General features: G+C 42.7%; 1 protein-coding gene and 1 pseudogene across 1 annotated transcript in view; both read right to left on the reverse strand.

Moving 5' to 3' along the window:
- The window catches only part of BNIP5 (BCL2 interacting protein 5), a 44,152-nt gene extending 40,649 nt beyond the window's left edge, over positions 1 to 3,503 (reverse strand). The window contains exon 1 of the mRNA XM_019986366.2: positions 3,133 to 3,503. The gene's annotated coding sequence lies outside the window, so the exon portion shown is untranslated. The remainder of the gene's footprint in view (positions 1 to 3,132) is intronic.
- Positions 3,504 to 15,945: 12,442 nt separating this feature from the next.
- Positions 15,946 to 17,269, reverse strand: LOC109577354 (heterogeneous nuclear ribonucleoprotein A1-like; annotated as a pseudogene).
- Positions 17,270 to 19,702: the final 2,433 nt, after the last annotated feature.

Below are 19,702 nucleotides of genomic sequence, written 5' to 3' on the forward strand. Positions count from 1 at the left end.
CAGTCTTCATAGTCTTTTGTTATAGGTACTTATATCTTTAATTTTTATTAGCCTATATCTTTAATTTTTATTAGCCTTTCACAATGAAGTTTTCAGTGAAGTTTTCAAATTTTGGAATTTTGAAGTTTTTGGAGGTGTCTGCATACCAACTATAATATGTATCCATCCTATTTGGTTTGGGAACGCTTGCCTTCAAGCACATCTCTTAAATGAATGATCTTGTCTAATTGGAACAGTCTTCATAATGGACAGAATAATTCTAGGTTGTCATCAGTAAGATTAGTCCATTCACATGTGGAGACACTGTAATTTTTAAACATAAAACTGGCTGGGGTTCCTAAAGAGGAGCCAACCGTAAAGCCTTTAGATGACTAGGATCCCATTTTTGGAGTTTTTCTCCAAGAGCAAGCACACAAAGTCCTAGATAGCCAAAGGGATATGCTTAGGGCTGGGGCTTGAGTTTTGTTCACAGTGTGACTTTCATGGGATACTTCTTTTTTCTGGCGGACAGCCTTTGCCCTCTTTGTCCAACCTGTGCCCTGGTGTCCCTTGTTACATGGAATTTTCTTGTGAGTGGTAAGTGGCCTATCGGGAAATCTGCTCACTTGTGACCACTTTATTCTTACACAGGAACCTTGTGCCTTGAGGATGGTTGTCTCTCATACACAAGTGGCGAGCACTCTGGCAGCATTTAGGGGTTCAATCTGTGTCTGCCAATTTTACTTTTTGGTTTGCTCTCAGGAAAATCCAAGTGTATTCTAATTCAAAAACTAAACGATCACTCACTGGAAGGACAATCTGTCCTTATCCAAATCCTAAATAGATTTGGAGAGTGTGACCTAAGGGAGGGAGCTTGAAATCCAAGAGCAGACTCATCAAGCCGGAAGAGGCGACTCTAAGAAGCACTGATCACAAGGGCTCAGCACAGGTACCTTGCTCACTGATGAGAGTCACTATCCCTCCTGAGGTGCTCTTCCTTGGATCCCACTTCTGACACCATTCAATGTCAACCTAAATAAGGAGGTAAACTGAGGCAATCTCAAATTACCAGAAATTTTAGATTTGAGAGTAGCAGAGGAATTGCAATTTGGGAAATGCATGCTGTAGCCTGAATTAATTGATGGTTTGGGAAGGAGTCTATTTATGGGCAAGGAGTGCAAAGATAGGGAAGTCCAACCAGAGACCAAACAGTAAGCTTATTGGCTTGAGAACGGGGAGAGATTCTTGACAAATGTTCATTGGTAAGATGTCTCAGTCTCCTGTAAATCAGACCTTTAATGGAAATCAATTTCTCTTTTCTTTTTTAAAACAACATTTAAGTTCAGACAGGATCTTTCCTTGGGGCACATTGACTCTCTAGTTGTAGTGTGGCCTCAGCAGTTGCCATGTGGGCTTAATTGCTCCACAGCATGTGAGAACTTAGCTCCCCAAACCAGGATCAAACCTGAGTCCTCTGCAATGCAAGGTGGATTCTTAACCACTGGACCACCAGGGAAGTCCCAGTCTCTCTGTTCTGAAGTTGTTATTCTGAGGGCACATATGTGAGATTCTCCATTTCATATTTTCATTCATTTTATATTGAAATCCTTTATAGATATGGATGATACAGATATAGATATAGGAAGGCAATATTGTTATCACTTGTAAAAATATTATACAGCCAGAAAATTGGAACCTACTAAAAACTCAGAATAACACAAAAGAGTCTGTGTGCCAAATAAATGTACACACAAAAAAGTCGTTTTTCTATTTACTGTTACTTTTCTATTTACTGTATTTCTATATAACCAATTAGAAGATATGATAGCAGAAAATATCCTAGCCACGACAGCAATTTTTAAATATTCTAGTTACCCTAAAGAAGAAATGCATGAGATCCATGAATGATATAAAAGACATGAGAAAATTTAGAAACATCCATGAAAAAAATGTCAACTCTGTTAATTCATAATCCATCATATATCCAGTTAAAATTCAAAAGAAATTGACACAGAATTTTAAAACTGACAAAAATTCCCCTAGCTCTATATCACTGGAAAATTAGCAAGTGAGTTTACAAATTTTTGGAAAAGAAAAATAATTAAGATGAGGAGGGCATGTTTTCTCTGCTAGATAGTAAGTGTATTACAAACAAAGAAGTAAATCAGGCTGTATCCAGAAGAATTAATGGGCAAATCAATCAAGGAAAAAAATAAGCTCTGAAGCCATACAAAATAACATACAAATTTATTGAGAAAGAAAGCTCACAAACCAAAAAGAAGAGGGGATTGATGATGCAGTAAATGATGTTGGAGAAACTGGCCGGAAATCAGAGGAGGATCGTTTTGGATCTACACTGTAGTTTAAAATATTTTCCAGACGCATTAAAGCATTACATATAATAATTCCACTTAAAAAAGCAAACAAAAGAACTTTAAAAAAAAGGTAGATAAATAAATTTGGATAAAAGACTTTGTAGGAACAGAAATAATAACCAGACGTTAGCTGCGCGGGGCGCACTTGGCGGCCGCAGCCGAGGCTTCGCTCGGGAAGAGACGCCAGACGCGGCCGCGCTCAGGCCCCACCGCCCACACCGCGGTCTCGCGACCAGACGCTGAGGCGGCAGCGATTCCAGCCTCCGGACCCCGAGCACGCTCTTGGCTGCTTCCAGCCGCTCCCTTCTTCCTTTCCTAACCGCAGGCCCCGCTCGGTGCCGGACGACGCCAAGGGCTGCCAGCTTGGGTAGAGAGGAGCCCTGCCCTCAGCCTCGCCCGCCGCCGGGCCTGCAGGGGCCGCGGGAGCTCGGCGCCCGCCCTTCCGCGAGCCTCTCCGTCGGCGCGCGGGAGCGGCGGCGGCAGCCCCGCCGGCTCCCTCCCGCCCGCGGGTGGAGACTTCCGGACGCCGCTGAGGAGATTCCAGCCGGCGTTCGCGGGGGCGCAGAGCACTGAGTGCGCGGCTTCCCGCGCCCGCTCCTCCCCCAGCCGCCGCCCGCGTTCACCCACCCCTTTCGGCCGCCGGTTTCTCATCGCCACGACCGCCAGCGGGTTTCGACCTCGCGTCCCTGGCTCCGCCGGCTCCTTTCCCGCCACCCGGCCCTCTCCCCGCCCAGCCCCCGCCGCCTGAGCGTCCCCTCGGGGCACTGGACTCACTCACCCCCGCTCCCTGCTCGAACCCCAGCCAGCTCCTGGCTCTTATCCCGGCTGGTGAGCTCCATGAGGCCCACCCGGGAAGCCCCGCTCCAGATCCGGCCTCTTCGTCCTTCAGGGAGGGTGCGGTCTGGGCTCTGCTTTCCCCAGAGTCTTGGCCCCCAGAAGTGCGAATCTTGTGGAAGGAGGGAAGTGGAGGTCCTGGGCGCTACTTGGGTTGTTTCCCCCTGGATGGGGAGCTGGTGTGGGTTATGGAGGATGTGGCTTCCCTTGTAGCTCAGTCGGTAAAGAATCTGCCTGCAATGCAGAGTCGGACACGACTTGGCGACTAAAACCACCAACCATGGAGGATGTGTATTTGGATTGGAGGCGACTTGAGGATGGTGTGGTTGGGGAGTGAGGGAGCCGTGGGGGCGGTGGCGATTTTTACCCCTTGGGTTAGGCTGTGGCCTGTTGGAAAACCTCCTTTCCTTCTCTTGACTTGCATCCTTGACAGTTCTTTTGGCAACGTTGATGCTTTTCCTAATCTGTGCCAGATGCAATTTTAAAAAATGTTTATTTTTATTTTACTTACTTGGCTGCGCTGCGTCTTAGTTGTGGTAGGGGATGTGGGATCTAGTTCCCTGACCAGGGATTAAACCAGGTTCGCTGCATTGACCACAGGGGAAGTCGTGATGCAGTGTAATTCGTCGGCCTACTTGGAATTTTTCACACCTTTCCTTTCCTTTTTCTGGTCTCAACACGAAGCAGTGTCTGATTCTCCTCAGTGGTGCAAACAAGAATTACTGGGGAAGTGTTAATTATTCCATTTCTTCTTGAGTATTTTCCAATTATATATTTAAGATTTCTGTGAGAGAAGACTTTAGAATAAGGGACATCTTTGTTTTGTAGGATTTCTTTTGGGGTTAGGAGTAATACAGAAGGAATCTCAATTAGATTTAAGTATGTACTGCCTTATGTAATTCCTTCCAGTTAGACCTGGGAAATAATTTTTCTCCTTTCATACATAATCTTTTCTCCCTGCCCCCTTACTAGGTGTCCTCTGCTTTTTTTTCCTGAAGTAAATATAAACTTGTTTCATTCTGTTTTTAATTTTTTTTTTATTATCAAAGTGTGATAAATTTACAGGAGACCTGGAAAACACACGACAAGTAAACTTGTTTCTTGAAGGAAATAATGTAGTTAGACCTATGAGGTTGATCCTTGTCCAGGCATTTTATGACAATTTCAGGACAGTGCCATATGTAAAATATAGTCTATTAGTCATTAAATAGGGATCTAAAATACTGTGCACTTATTGCCTGTTTTGATGCAGAGCTATTTAGTTTGTATGAAAAATCCATTGATCTCTGTCCTAGAAAGATTTTAGGATGAATAGAGGTCATAAGTATCTGTGCATCTCCTTTGAATTTCTTGAGTTGTATTTTAGTATTTATTTATTGGCTGTGCTGGGTCTTAGTTGCTGCACAAGGGACCTTCCATTTTCATTGTCGCATGCAGGATCTTCAGTTGTGGCGTGCGAACTCTCGGTTGTGGCATGTGGGATCTAGTCCCCTGACCAGGGGTCAAACTGGGGCCCCCTCCATTGGGAGTCCAGAGTCTTAGCCAGTGGACCACCAGGGAAGTCCCTTTTGAGTTATATTTTAATTCACATTGCAGAGTTTTATGGCTTATCATTTAATTTAAGTCTTTTACTAACTTCCCTTCCTTCCACCATAATTCCTGAAGCCATCTTATATATGTTTTTTAAAAGTATACTTGGTTTTGTTTAAAACAGTTTTAGATTTACAAAAAAATTAAGATCATGCAGATACCCCCACCCAGTATCCCCCGTGATTAACATCTTACATTGGTATGGTACAGTTGTTACAATGAATGAACCAGTCTTGATACATTATTAACTAAAGTCTGTAGCCTATTCAGATTTCCTTCTTTTTTTTTTTCCTGTTTCAGTATTCCATTCAGGATATTTTTTACTCTTCTTTTTAAAAACATTTATTTATTTGGCTGCACAAGGTCTTAGCTGTGGTATTCGTGGTCTCTAGTTGTGGCTTGTGGGATATAGTTTCCTAACCAGGGATGGAACCTGGGCCTCCTGCACTAGGAGCATGGAGTCTTAACCACTGGACGACCAAGGAAGTCCCTCCATTTAGGATGCCACGTTACACTTGGTTGTCCTATCTCCTTAGGCACCTGTTAATTTTATTTTTTTTTTAAATTGTGTTTACAAACTTTTTAACTCTGTGGAACTGTGAGGTTAATTATCTTAAGAGGCTACTATATTGCTGAGTAATGCCATGCATAGCTTTGACAGTGAAAGATTGATCTCTCTCTCCACTGGCAGTGTCTATATGCTGGGAGCCAGCGTGAGGAACTCCACCCGTGACAAAGGTCATGAGGAAGGAGGCTCGGCATACGTGCAGATGAGCCTCAAGAGTCCCCCTGGCAATTCTCGAGCATCTACCCCCAAAACCAGAGTCTGCCTACTTTACTACTTTGTGCTCTCACCTATACCTCTGACTTTATGGGGGGCTGTCCCCCACCACCTCTCTCTGAAAAAGAGTTAACTTACAGCTCCAGTTAATAAAGTTCCTGGGCGTGACAAGAGTGTTTCAACCTACAAACTCCTTTGGAAGTCCTCTAGCCTGCCTGAATAGGTTCTTCCGGCCATATGTGATTGTTCACAGCCTCCCAACCATGAAAGGCATGAGATGTTCTAAACTGTCTTAATACAGATTCCTTTGAGCAGTTAAAAGATTGACTAGAAATTGTATTAGTGAAGGGTTTTTCACTTGTTGGGCCAATGTTTGCTGCTAAGTTTCCATAGCCCTTACCTACTGTGTCCCTGGCAGTGTATTGATTAATATAATTGGTGTATAGGAATGTAAGTAGTAGCTTTAATGTTTGTAACCTTGGACCCTTGAGTTAATTCTTTTCTTGTTATAGCCCACCACACCTTTGCCCTATAGGAATGTAACTTTATCTAATGCTTTTGGAGGGTGGCGCCTGACTTTAGAATAATCACCTTTAGAGAAAAATAAGTTTTCTGAAGAAAGGATCTTAAAATGTTAACAGGCCTCTTGGCCAGAAGATGATGTAATTCACCTAAACTTTTGCATATGATAAGTTTGCAGGAAGAAAGCCTGGCTTACTGTTGACTCTACCCCCTTCCCCCATTATCCTCTATGCACAACTTAAGGTATAAAAACTACTTTGGAAAATAAAGTGCGGGCCTTGTTCACCGAAACTTGGTGTCCCCATGTCGTTCTTTCTCTCACCTTCTGGCTGAATTCCCATCTGGAACGTGGAGGCTTGTCAAGCCTACTAACTATGCCTGGGCTTCTAAGATCTGACTGGGGAGGCCTTAGTGTCTCCTCTCCTTCGGGAGAACGGGAGGACGCCTGCGGCCTACGTAGGTGACGTAAATTCCTTATCTTGGAATTTTATTAGCTTTCCACGTAAACCAAGTTATTCAGCCTCTTTTCTCCACTGAATTTTCTCACTGAGCTATCCTTATTTGATCACTCTTTATATCTTTAATTCTACCGTATCCTGATCGCCAAAGCCGTCTCCCCTTCAAAACCCCTGACTCCACCGGGGCTGGACCCCGGTATCTATAGTTTTCTAATATGTTAGCAAAGGTCCAGAATCTGTGTCATCTTGATGTAACTCTTCATGAATTTTTTATTTTTAGGTTTTAGAATTCCACAGTTCAGCTTTCAAGGTTTTGGCAAAGTCTTGTTTGTCTCCTTACTAGAATTTACCACACTTACGATTCTTATTATTTTGTGTTTGTTTTTGTCTATTTCCCACAGCAGAATAAAAGTCCCATGATGATTAAAAACTATTAATTTTTGTTGTTCATTGTCTCCCTGTGCCTAGAATAGTGCCAGGCTTGTTGTGGGTACTCAGAAAACTCAGTGACTGAATGGTGGTTGAATCTAATAGTAACCAAAGCTAGTAGTCATCTTTGCTATGGTGAAGTCTACATTTTTTCCTTATGCAATTAATAGTTTAACAATAATATTTTATACTTACATTTTTTCATTGTATACAGGGTTACTCCAGATGTTTAGGGGGCAGGGAACTCAATAATTTATAGCTTTTACCATCTGACTTTAAAAAAAAAAGTATGACTGACCAGAATTTTATACTTTTATTTTAGTTAAATCGTTTTGTTAAAGTTATTGTTAAATTATTTGCTATTCATATAGCACCTAAAATTATGTCAAATAATTGTTAAAGATGTTCATGGAACAGGATTTGAAGTTAAGTAGGCTGTTTTGATGCTTTTGAACTGTGGAGTTGGAGAAGACTCTTGAGAGTCCCTTGGACTGCAAAGAGATCCAACCAGTCCATTCTGAAGGAGATTAGCCCTGGGATTTCTTTGGAAGGAATGATGCTAAAGCTGAAACTCCAGTACTTTGGCCGCCTCATGTGAAGAGTTGACTCATTGGAAAAGACTCTGATGCTGGGAGGGATTGGGGGCAGGAGGAGAAGGGGACGACAGAGGATGAGATGGCTGGATGGCATCACTGACTCGATGGACATGAGTCTGAGTGAACTCCGGGAGTTGGTGGTGGACAGGGAGGCCTGGCATGCTACGATTCATGGGGTCGCAAAGAGTCGGACACGACTGAGCGACTGAACTGAACTGAGACTGTTTTATTTAGCTTTTCAAAGTTTTACATTTCTGTGCTGATAATGAAGGTGAATTGTTTCAGTACATGAAGCCTCGTGTTGAATTAATGACATTAGTCTTGGTAATCTTCCTGTAAACTCTTGTGATTTCTTTATATTTCAGTAGTATACATGGTTCGATAAAGGAATGTTGACATAAAAACAAAAACCAGCAATAATGAGAAAATGGCCTGCGCCCTTATCAATGGGGGTTCAAAGGGAGGATTCCTGGAGTATCTCCGCCAATGACAGCTTCCAGTTTGCTGTGTCTCACAGAAACCTTCCTTCCTGTTCACTTGGCACCTCAAACATGTCACCCAGGGCTTCAGTTTCACAGAGAAATTCTGGCTGCGGGCCAGGCCCTCTCTGTCACTACCTCCCTCCCAAAAAGAATGCCAAGCAGTGGCTCTGGCCTTCTGGCCACTGAACAAACCCAAATCAAAGCTTCCCATTTGGGAGGGTTGGTGAGGAGAGAGATCCCCACCAGCAGAAGGGCCTGGGACTGACAACAAGCAGAAGGGAGGAGAGGGGTTTCAAGAAGGCCCTATTCCTCAGGAGCTGGCCGCCTACCCGCAAATGCCTGTCTATTTCTCCTTCTATTCAGCATCCCTTCTTCCTCTGCAAATGGGCTTCATTACACCCATGTTCCTGCCAGGTCTGAACTGGCTGAAACAATGCAATTTAGTCCCTGGGAGCTGGGACCTCTTTTACAGATAGGAGGTTATGCAAATTACTAGGCAAAGAGAGTTTTGCAACATGCCATGAATAATTGCAGTAGCTTGAAGGGCATTGAGAGCAGCAACTATCTTCCATCCCGATGTGTCCCTCTCTTTAGTGGGCTGAGTGATGACCCCCAAAAGGCTGTGTCCAAGTCTAAACCCCTGGAGTCTATGCAATGTGACATTATTGGAAAAAGTCTTGGGGTGTAGTTAAGGACCTCAAGATGAGATTATCCTGGATTGAGAGTGGGCCCTAAACCCAATGACAGATCTCCTTATAAGAGAAAAGCAAAAGGCTATTTGAGACACATAGAGGGAAGACAGCCATGTAAAGATGGACATTGAGATTGGCGTGAAGCATCTATAAACCAAGGGATGCCAAAGATTGCCATTGGAATCTAGGAGAAAGGCATGGAATGGGTTCTCCCTCAGAACCTCCAAAGGGAACCAGCCCTGTTGATAACTTGATTTTGGACCTCTGATCTCCTGTGCAAGAATAAATTTCTGTTATTTTAAGCCCCTAGATTTGTAGCAATTTGTTATGGTAGCTACAGGGAACTAATACAGACTTTCACACACAGTCATTCAGCAATCTAGGTCTCCAGGTCTGGGCACCCCTACCCAGCTAACTCAAGTCCAGGTTCACAACTCAGCTGTCTGTCTTCTCTGAGTCACAAACCCACTGAGATTCCCCCTCCTCCTCAAGGAAGCCCTCAGGAGCACTGACTTTATTAGCCTGACTGTCCAGTAGAAGGAATGCATGCCAGGCAGATGATAGTACCATCCTGTTACTTTCAAAGTGTTCCCATCATGGACTCTAAAAAATGAGCAAATAAAATGAAGTAAAAGAGAAAATAGTTCATCTTGAAATAAAAAATGCAAAACCAACATCGAAAACAGTGAAGCTAAGGTTGATCCCCAAAGCATTACTCTCTCTCTGCAGAGAGTGGGACACGACTGAGCGACTGAACTGAACTGAACTGAAAGCATTACTCACAGGCTTTTCTGTCCTTAGTGACTTTTGTTCTTAGCGCTGACTTTCTATAAGAAGTCTGGGGTAGGAGCAGGTTTCCACCTGCAGAGGTTGCCCACAAGGTGAAACTTGAGAGCCAGCCTCTTCCTGACGGTTCTGAAATTCCCCTGGGAAAGTTATCAGATGGTGGGATTTCAGGTACCAGGGTCCAACCAAGAAGGAGCTATGTTTCAAGGAATAGGCGGACCTTAGTATTAGCAGGTGACTGCACTCTCCGTTGATAAGGAAGGTCACTCCACTCACCAGGAAGCTATCCAGAACAGAATTTGAAGGTCTTATCAAAACAAAAGCCATACTGACAGGCAGGCCTGTTGGGCCAACTGCTGGGAGCAGAGCCGTTGCACTGTGTAATAATACTTATCTGTGTATGACCTAAAATACCAGGACCCCATAACACCCCCACATGTGGGAGAGAGTCACTGTTTTGAATATATTCTTCTGGGACTTTTTTTTCAATTTTTCTAGAGTTAATTTTTTTAGAAGTTTTAGGTTTACAGAGAAGTTGGGAAGATAGTACAGAGTTCCCATATACCTCACACTCAGTCTCCTCTATTAACATATCACATTAATATGACACAATACTAATTTGTTACAATTAATGAACCAATTTTTATTATTTTGTTGTTTAGTTGCTAAGTTGTGTCCAACTTTTTTGCAACCTCATGGACTGTAGCCCACCAGGCGCCTCTGTCCATGAGATTTTCCAGGCACAACTACTGGAGAGGGTTGCCATTTTCTTCTCCAGAATGGGGTACTTTTAATAGCAAAAAGTATGTGCTGTTTTCTATGATTCATTGTTGTTGTTTTTATTGTCACAGATGGGAACATTCATCATATACTGTTCCACAAGTTGCTTTTTTTTTTTAAGATGTTCTTGTGGTCGTTCCACAATAAACACAAAGACAAATAAACTATCTTAAAGGAGTTTTTGGCCCAAGAGAAAAGAAGACTCCTTTCTGCCTTCTAAACCCCAGATGATCTTTTTTTTAAACTTAGTGTGTGAAAATGTTCAGAACTCCAAGAAGCAGTCAGTACTCAGGAGGGGTGTTCAGCAGTGTCCCTGTATTTCCTGCGCAAGGTGACATGAAGAAAATTGCATTTTATCCACACTGGCTCCTCGGCCTTCTATGGATGACTTTTCTCCTTGAAACTTTCAAAAATTGGAACTCCCAGCTCAACTTAGGCAGGCAGGGGAGAGGGGAGGAGACCAGGAGGTGGGCTTACATCAGCTTATCCACAGCTGGGTCCCTCCCTCCCTTCCAAAGGTAACACTCCCTCTGCTTTTAACCCAAGATGGTTGACAATAAGGAGATCCAAGTTGAACATTTCCTTTCTCACTTGAGATTCTGAGAGGTAAGTAAAATTCTCATGACTTAGTGGAAGACATAAAGACTAGTGAATATCCCATGCTTTCAGTTTAATTCCTTGATACAGTTTTTATAAACTATCTTATATAACAAAATCAACCCAAGCCTTGCTGTCCCATGTTTTCTGAATCAGGGTTTCACCAGTTCCAAATATTCATAGACCAGGATAGCATCACCATTTGACAAAAAGACCAAGCCCCCCAGCCCTGTGCCTGCAGAAGTGTCCACATATCCATTCACGTCACTGCTTATGAATCTACTTTTCTTTACATTCAGTTCCGTTCAGTCGCTCAGTCATGTCCGACTCTTTGCGATCCCATGAATCGCAGCACGCCAGGCCTCCCTGTCCATCACCAACTCCCAGAGTTTACTCCATGGAGTCGGTGATGCCATCCAGCCATCTCATCCTCTGTCATCCCCTTCTCCTCCTGCCCCCAATCCCTCCCAGCATCAGAGTCTTTTCCAATGAGTCAACTCTTCACATGAGATGGCCAAAGTACTGGAGTTTCAGCTTTAGCATCAGTCCTTCCAAAGAACACCCAGGGCTGATCTCCTTCAGAATGGACTGGTTGGATCTCCTTGCAGTCCAAGGGACTCTCAAGAGTCTTCTCCAACACCACAGTTCAAAGGCATCAATTCTTCAGTGCTCAGCTTTCTTCACAGTCCAACTGTCACATCCATACATGACTACTGGAAAAACCAAAGCCTTGACTAGACGGACCTTTGTTGGCAAAGCAATGTCTCTGCTTGTTAACATGCTATCCAGGTTGGTCACAACCTTCCTTCCAAGGAGCAAGCGTCTCTTAATTTCATGGCTGCAATCACCATCTGCAGTGATTTTGGAGCCCCAAAAAATAAAGTTTGACACTGTTTCCACTGTTTCCCCATCTACTTGCCATGAAGTGATGGGACCGGATGCCATGATCTTTGTTTTCTGAATGTTGAGCTTTAAGCCAACTTTTTCACTCTCCACTTTCACTTTCATCAAGAGGCTTTTTAGTTCCTCTTCACTTTCTGCCATAAAGGGTGGTGTCATCTGCATATCTGAGGTTATTGATATTTCTCCCAGCAATCTTGATTCTAGCTTGTGCTTCATCCAGCCCAGCGTCTTTACATTAGCTGCGTGGTATTTCATTGTATTTATTTATCCAAACCCCATTGCTGGTCATTTGGATTTTTCCTAAGCTTTTGTGACAATAACACAGTGCTTCAGAGAATATCTCTTTGAATATATGTTTGTACTATGTGAGAATATTTCTGAAAGGTATATCCTTAGAAATAGAATGGCTGAGTTACAAGGAAGACACGTTTAAAACTTTGGTAGACTACCAAATTCTCTTCCAAAACTTTGCACTTCTTCACACCTCCAGCTGTGGTTTGTGAATGGCTGCTTCTTCCCACTCCTGACACCCCTGAGCCTGTTCATTGCTGTCAATCCATAAGCCACTCTCATTTGAACTATTCAATTATTAATGAAGTTAAGCATCTTCTCAAATACTTCTAGGCTTTTGAGTTTATTCATGAGCAGCTGGTTCTTTAATTGAAAAAATATTCAATTTGTCAAGTTGTATTGTTTCCTCCAGGAAGTGCTCATTATGCTCAAGAGAATACAAGGAAGCTCTTGCTTCCCATATATTATGCACAGGAGTGTCTCACTTCCTGTAGAGAAAGCAGTTATTCACTTCAGTGTCAGCCATGCAAAGCACTCAGAGTCAGATATGAGCACTTCTCAAAGGAAACCACTTCTCCAGATTCCAAGGACCTGCTTCAGGGGTCAATCTCTAGATTCCACAGATAGGAAAAAGTCATTTCACAAAACAAATGCAAATTTTACAGACACACACAAAAAGGATCATCCGTTATTTAGCTCAAGTAAATACTGAACCTTGTTAAATATAATTTAATGTATTAAATGTTAAATTTATTTAAATTTTAGTAAATTTGAAGGCCTTTTAAAAAATATTTATTTAGCTGCGTCAGGTCCTAATCGCGGCATTCATTGCGGCCTGTGGACTCTTCAGTTGCAGCCTGTGGGCTTCTGTCTAGTTTGTGGCTCATGAGTTTTGTCGTTGTGGTTCCTGGGCTTAGTTACCCCGTGACATTTGGGATCTTAGTTCCCCAACCAGGGATCAAACCCATGTGCCCTGTGGCAGATTTTTAACCACTGGACCACCAGGGAAGTCCCTAAATGTTAAGATCTTGATTGTCCTGATGGATTGACCCCATTCACATGTATCCCAACCTCCTCCAAGGTCTCTTCCTCTACCTCATAGGCTGGAAAACTGAAGAGTACATTTCCCAGACTTACAGTTAAGAGTTTCCGGTTTGAGTTCAGATCTGACAGTTCACATGCCCTGGCCCATGATTTGGAAGTAGCAAGTTAGATAAGGGCAAATTTCTGTGGATGAAGATGCTGCTGGAACAAAGCAGGGTTAAAGAGAACCTGTGTTCTTTGTAGCAGCAAGATTCCAGCATGTTGCTGTCTGGTGGTGGTGTTCTGGAACATTCCTGGAGGTCCCACCTGGAACCTACTCCTCCAGCCCTTTCAATGACTTTGTAAACCCCTGCTTCCTTTTCTGCTAAAATTAGCTGATGGACTTTCTGTTTTCCTCCAACTAAAGCCAGACTGATAAAACTCACAAATATTATACTTGACAGGCCCATGTGAGATACAAGAAAGAAAAGGGTAGGCAAAGGGCAGTGCAGCCATGAATCATGCTTATTATGACTTTCCTAAGAGCACTTTAATCAGATAGCTCATCCCTGAAAGAAATTTGAAAATGACAGAAAAGTTGCAAAGAAATACCATCTGATTCCATAAGAATTAAATATTCATGAGAAGAAGACATTCAGGTCCTCATCACCCTGAAAAGAAGTCCCATAGCCATTAATCGTCGCTCCCCATCCCCTTTTCCCTCCAGCCCCTGGCAGCCACCAATCTGCCCTCTATTTCTATGGATCTGCCAGTTCGGGACATTTCATATAAAAGGAATCATACAATAGGTAACGTTTGTATTTGACTTCTCTTACTTGGCATAATGTTTTCCACCTTCATCCATGTTATAGCGTGTATCAGAACTTTCTTCCTTTTTATGGCCAAATAACATTCCATTGTATGGATATGCCATGTTTGTTTATCCATTCTTCCATTATTTGTTTCCTTGGGTTGGGTTTTTTTTTTGTTTGTTTTTTTGCTTTACAAATAATGCTGCTGTGAATCAATTCAGTTCAGTTCAGTTCAGTCGCTCAGTCATGTCCGACTCTTAGCGACCCCATGAATCGCAGCATGCCAGGCCTCCCTGTCCATCACCAACTCCCAGAGTTCACTCAAACTCACATCCATCAAGTCGGTGATGCCATCCAACCATCTCATCCTCTGTCGTCCCCTCTTCCTCCTGCCCCCAATCCCTCCCAGCATCAGAGTCTTTTCCAATGAGTCAACTCTTCGCATGAGGCGGCCAAAGTACTGGAGTTTCAGCTTTAGCATCATTCCTTCCAAAGAACACCCAGGGCTGATCTCCTTCAGAATGGACTGGTTGGATCTCCTTGCAGTCCAAGGGACTCTCAAGAGTCTTCTCCAACACCACAGCTCAAAAGCATCAATTCTTCAGCGCTCAGCTTTCTTCACAGTCCAACTCTCACATCCATACATGACCACAGGAAAAACCATAACCTTGACTAGACGGACCTTTGTTGGCAAAGTAGTGTCTCTGCTTTTCAATATGCTATCTAGGTTGGTCATAACTTTCTTTCCAAGGAGTAAGCATCTTTTAATTTCATGGCTGCAATCACCATCTGCAGTGATTTTGGAGCCCAAAAAATAGTCTGACACTGTTTCCACTGTTTCCCCATCTATTTCCCATGAAGTGATGGGACCAGATCCCATGATCTTCGTTTTCTGAATGTTGAGGTTTAACCCAACTTTTTCACTCTCCACTTTCACTTTCATCAAGAGGCTTTTGAGTTCCTCTTCACTTTCTGCCATAAGGGTCGTGTCATCTGCATATCTGAGGTTATTGATATTTCTCCCAGCAATCCTGATTCCAGCTTGTGCTTCTTCCAGCCCAGCGTTTCTCATGTGAATATTTGTGTATAAATATACATATTCATAAATTTTCAGTTCTCTTGGTTATGTGCTCAGGAATAATATTGCTGGAGCATATCATAAATCTGCTTTAGCTTAGGAAAATGCCAAACCATTTTTCATAGCAGCTACATATCAGCAATATATGAGGATTTCAGTTTCTCTGATCCTCTCTGATACTTGTTACTGTTCATCTTTTTTATTACAGCCATCTTAGTACATATAAAGTAGTATCTCATTGTGGTTTGATCACATTCCCCTAATGATTAGTGATTTTGAGAATCTTTTCATGTGCTATTATTGATATTTGTATATCTTCTTTGGAGAAGCATCTATTCAAGTCTTTTGCCCAATTTTTAATTGGGTTATTTGTCTTTTTTTTTTTTATTGGGTTGTAAGAATCCTTCCTGTATCCTGGATATAAGTCCCTTGTTAGGTATACAGTTTGGAGATATTTTCTTCAATTTTTGTGTTATCTTTTTAGTTTTTTTTTTTTTCCAAGAGGGTATTAAATCTTTTATTGATTACACATGATAATGGATTATACACAAGCATCATTCCCATCTATAACTTTATCTGGTACCATAATTCAATTTAGATATATTGCATAGGATGTACCAACAATCATTAATAACCAAAAAAATTAAAAAACTCCATGACTTTGCATGGGTGACCCTTTTAATGGTGAACTCCAGGTCACAACACAGTAACTGTCAGTTCAACTACACCAAGGTTCTGAAGACAACAGCTTCTCCACCAAGCAGGTTGTAAATAAATTTCAAATGGAACCTGGCATCACCCTGAAGGAATTCTAACTTCACACTGTTGGGGTAGTTTACCAAAATGGCTTCAGGAAGACTAACTTTACACAGCACATTAAAAAAATAAAAAGACATTTATTCAGCGTCATGATCAGACTATTACATTTAGCAATCAACAGCATGGGTACAAAAAAAAAAAAAATCTACATTAAAACCCTTTGTTGGAATGCTTTACACTTTCCACAGAACAGAAACTAAAATAACCTGTTATACAATTAGTCACAAGTACAGTCCTTGAGTTTTTTGCCCATACACATGAGTATTGTCTAAAACATGTCTTCTTTGTAGCAGCTAGGCCCTGCCACCACTGTGCTTGGCTGAGTTCACAAATCTGTTGTAACCTGTAGCTTCCCTGTCACTTCTCTGGCTCTCCTCTCCTGCTAAGCTTTGTTTCCTGGCAGTAAGTAAAACCTTCTCCCACTGCCATAACTACTGATGCTGCTGGAGCCACCATAGCCACCTTGGTTTCGTGGTTTGGCAAAGTACTGGCCTCCACCACCACAGGGGCCAGAACTTCTGCTTCCAAAGTTTCCTCCTTTCATGGGTCCAAAATTTGAAGATTGACTGTTGTAATTGCCAAAATCATTGTAGCTTCTTCCACCTCCAAAATTGCTTCCGTCATTACCAAATCCATTATATCCATCCCACTGCCACCATATCTGCCACCACCATGGCTGACACCAAAGCCACCTCGACCACTGAAGTTTCCTCCACGACCAAAGTTGTCATTCCCACCAAAAACCCTCCACCACCGCCACCAAAGTTTCCAGAACCACTTCGACCTCTCTGGCTGGATGAAGCACTAGCCATCTCTTGCTTAGACAGGGCTTTTCTCACTTCACAGTTGTGGCCATTCACAGTGTGGTATTTCTGAATGACAATCTTGTCTACGGAGTCATGGTCATCAAAGGTTACAAAAGCAAAGCCTCTCTTTTTGCCACTGCCTCGGTCAGTCATGATTTCAATTACTTTAATTTTCCCATACTGTTCAAAATAATCTCTCAGGTGATGTTCTTCAGTGTCTTCTTTAATGCCACCAACAAAAATCTTTTTCACAGTTAAGCGGGCACCAGGTCTTTGAGAATCTTCTCTTGAGACGGCCCTCTTTGGTTCCGCAACTCTTCCGTCCACCTTGTGTGGCCTTGCATTCATGGCCGTATCCACCTCCTCCACCGTGGCGTATGTGACAAACCCGAAGCCTCTGGAGCGCTTGGTGTTTGGATCCCTCATTACCACACAGTCTGTGAGCGTTCCCCATTGCTCAAAATGGCTCCTCAGACTCTCATCGGTTGTTTCAAAGCTCAATCCTCCGATGAAGAGCTTCCGCAGCTGTCCGGGCTCTTTGGGAGACTCTGATTTAGACATGACGGCAGTGGAGGCGGGGAAGACTTCAACGATGCTTTCTCGGCGGCGTCCACGGGCAGAAAGGAGTAACCCCACGAACGTATCTGCCTCTTTTTAGTTTCTTGATAGCATTCTTCGAAGCACAAAAGTTTTAAATTTTGATGAAGTTTAATTTATCTAATTTTTTCTGTTGCTTATGCTTTTAGTGTCATATTTAAGAAACTATTGCTTAATCCATGGTTATGAAAATTTGCTCCTAATTTTCTTCTAAGACTTTTATGGTTTTAGCTCTTAAATTTATGTCTTTGATACATTTTCAGTTAACTTTTATATACGATGTGAGGAAAAGGTACAACTTCATTCTTTTACATGTGGATATCCAGTTCTCTCAGTATCATTTGTTGAAGAGATGATTCTTTCCCTGTTGAATACTCTTGACACCCTTACTGAAAATGTGTGGGTTTCTTTCAGGACCCTTTATTCTTTTTTTTTTTTTTCCAGGACTCTCAATTCTATTTGATTGGTCTACATGTCTATCCATATGCTAGGACCACACTGTTTTGATGACTGTAGCTTTGTGGTAAGTTTTGAAATCAGGAAATGTGGATCCTCCAACTTTGTTTTTTTTTTTTTTCCAAGAGAAAAGAGGAGGACTCTGTACACCGCAGGATCAATGATTTTACTGGGAATATTCTTGCCACCCAGTTAAATCTTTTGAACTCCAGTGCAATAATTCCCTCTGATTCATCCCAGACAAAGAACATCCCTTCTCTGCTTGAAAACCTCTAATGATGAGGAACTTACCTCCTAGGAAAGAGAAAAGTAGCAGGCTTGGGTGTGAACTTGAAAGGTTCCAAGTAATCATTTGACTATACCTCAAAATACAGTCATATTCTTCTTCTTTACCTAAGACAGAACCAGCTCAAACCATTTTAAATGAGAGACTTATTAGAAAGCTATTAAGTTTGTAAAAGAATTGAAGGGAGATCCACAGGGGTTAGGACAGCTCAGAAATCCTGCCAATTGGATGTGAGAGACCAGTCTGTGCTGGCACCCACATCACCTTTCCTGCTTCCCTGGCATCCCCTCATGGCAGAGGATATGGCCACCACCAGCTTGGGGATAACTTCCTTGCCACTGCAATTAGAAAAATCCTAGGGAAGGTCTCTGATTGGCCTGTCCTGGGTCATGTGCAATCTCTGGAACAGTCACTGCGGTCAGGGAACTTCTCTCAGTGAACCTGCCTAGGTTACAGAGCTCTCCCATTGCCAGGATCAAGAGACTATGAAGGAATAGAAGAGGAGCTGCTCCCAGAGGCAAAATCAATTATTAGCAGGAATATGGCAAGAGGTGTGCTGAACTAATACCTACATTACCTCACTGCCGGTCTCTTTTAGGGGTTATGCATTAAAGATTCATGCTTAAGTTTAGATGCGTTATTGAGGGAAATTTGAGGGACTCCACCACTTCCATGGGGCTTCCCAGGTGCTGCAGTGGTAAAGAATCTGCCTGCCAGTGCGGGAGACAGAGAAGACACGAGTTCATTGCCTGGGTCGGGAAAGTCCCCTGGAGTAGGAAATGGCAGCCCACTCCAGTATTCTTGCCTGGAAAATTCTATGGACAGAGGAGCCTTGTGGGCCGCAGTCCAGGAGATCACAAAGAGTTGGACATGACTGAGCAGCTGAGTGCATACATCACCTCCATTGAAACGTTATCACAGGTTAATTTATCAAGGTACTGAACCATAACACAGAGAAGTCTTAAAGGACAGAACAGGTACTAGTCTGCTAGGGCTGCCGTAACAGAGTATCACAGACTGGGTAGCTTAAACAGATATTTACTTTATCACAGTTCTGGAGGCTGGAAGTCCAAGATGCAGGTGTGGGCAGGGCTGGTTTGTTCTGAGGCTTCCCTCCTTGATTCCTGACGGCTGGCTTCTCACTGTTCCCTACCATGGTTTTTACTCCGTGTGTGTACGTATCCCTGGTGTCTCTCTGACTGTCCTAATCTCCACTGTTTATAAGACACCAGTCGGATTGAATTAGGGCCCACTGTAATTAGGGCCTTTAACCTAATTGCCTCTTTAAAGACACTCTCTCCAAACATAGTCATATTCTGAAGTACTGAAGGTTAAGGCTTCAATACAGGAATTTGGGGGAATTCAATCTATAAGAGGAAGTTAGAAGGTATATGGCAGGCTATGGATCATTCAGGGTTGTGTGCATGTGTGTATATGTATCTTCTGCTGCCCCCTTCTCCTTTGGCCTTCAATTTTTCCTGGCACCAAAGTCTTTTCCAATTAGTCAGCTCCTCCAATACTGCCAAAGTATTGGAACTTCAGCATCAGTCCTTCCAATAAATATTCAGAGTTGATTTCCTTTAGGATTGACTGGTTTGATCTCCTTGCAGTCCAAGGGACTCTCAAGAGTCTTCTCCAGCACCACAATTTGAAAGCATCAGTTCTTTGGTGCTCAGCCTTCTTGATGGTCCAACTCTCACATCTGTACATGACTACTGGAAAAACCATAG

The sequence above is a fragment of the Bos indicus genome, chromosome 23, assembly GCF_029378745.1.
Source record: "Bos indicus isolate NIAB-ARS_2022 breed Sahiwal x Tharparkar chromosome 23, NIAB-ARS_B.indTharparkar_mat_pri_1.0, whole genome shotgun sequence".
Classification (NCBI taxonomy): Eukaryota; Metazoa; Chordata; class Mammalia; order Artiodactyla; family Bovidae; genus Bos; species Bos indicus.